This window comes from Nicotiana tomentosiformis, chromosome 4, assembly GCF_000390325.3.
Source record: "Nicotiana tomentosiformis chromosome 4, ASM39032v3, whole genome shotgun sequence".
NCBI classification, from domain to species: domain Eukaryota; kingdom Viridiplantae; phylum Streptophyta; class Magnoliopsida; order Solanales; family Solanaceae; genus Nicotiana; species Nicotiana tomentosiformis.
The window spans coordinates 53586619-53588121 of NC_090815.1; positions in this window are offsets into that span (position 1 = coordinate 53586619).

Consider the following 1503-nt stretch of genomic DNA (forward strand, 5'->3'; position numbering starts at 1 on the left):
CCTTTTGGAGTCTGAAGCTGATGTTGTCAATCTTCGCTATTTGTTGGGCTTATCTTCCTTCAGGCCCAAACCGGAGTCCGCCTTTTTCCTCTTATCGCTTTAAGTCTATTGATTATTCTCTTTTATATATAACAGTTGTGATATTTGATTGAATGCTTTTGTTTTATATCTTTGAATTATGCTAACAACCTAGGCAAGCCTTAAAGACATAGGATAAAAGAAACATTGTGACTAAGTAACGATAATTCTAATCAGAGAGTGGTATTTTTAAAATTGAGCCTTTCTACAAATATTAAATGAATACTGCTACCCAACAACGATTTCAAATGATTTCTTAAAGTTAAACGTGAGATTTGAAAATCAAGGTATACCTAAGGCTCACTTCTTTAAACATCTTTACTTTACTAGAGTTATACAAATAACAACATCATTTCATAGAAAAAGTGTTTTAAACTTAGTCATATCTTATAAGGTTTCCAAATACAAACATAATAAATATTCTTCTAAAAAACGCTTCCTATCATATAGATGTAAACATTTTAAGGGATTTTACAAATGAAACCTATATCATCTTTCAAAATTACATATCCTATTTTCAAGTTATAAGCTTTGAACCATATATACAATAAGCTAAACATTTAAAGCACTAATTAAGAAGAATATAGACATCTAATTCCTTAATACTAGTCTAAGACCTATGGAGTTACCTCACATAGTTTTTAAGGGATGCCTAACATCTTTTCCTTAGAAGAACAAAAACCCTTACCCAAAATCTCATAGATTAGCGGACTAATAAGGAAATGATCATAGCAATAAATAGGTACCCTAATATACCTATTTGTTTTGAATCTTGTTTTGACTCGTGCAAGATATGGTGCAACACCTAGTCTTTGAGACTAGGTGACATCACGGCATCCTAAGGAGGAAAATTGGGGTCGTGATAAGTTGATATCAGAGCTCTAGGTTCATAGGTGTTACGAGTCATAAGTAGGTTTAGTAGAGTCTTGCGGATCGGTATGGAGACGACTGTACTTAGCTTCAAGAGGCTATAGAACTTCATATCTTTGATTCATTATCATGTGAATTGGTTGACTTCAAAATCTAAATCTTTGACTTTCTATTCTCTCACGGATGGTGAGGACACGCACTACTAGATCCGATGATCAGACACCCGCGCCCCCTGCTAGAGGCGCGAGAGGCCGGGGATAGGCAGAGGCCAAGGAGGGGCATGCGGTGCAACTAGAGCACCTGCCCGAGCTACGACAGAGGAGCCACCAGTAGCTCCAGTTGGGGGACATGCACCCGAGGCGCCTATTTCCACCCCTGCACTTCAGGAGACCCTCGCACAGTTTTTGAGCATGTTCGATACTCTAGCTCAAGCGGTGTTGATTCAACTTGAACAAGCCACATCTTAGGCTAGGGGAGGAGCTCAGACTTTCGCGGTCTGTAATCCATAGCAGCGGGTCCCTATCGATCAGGTCCCAGAGGTTATGCTAGCGCAGC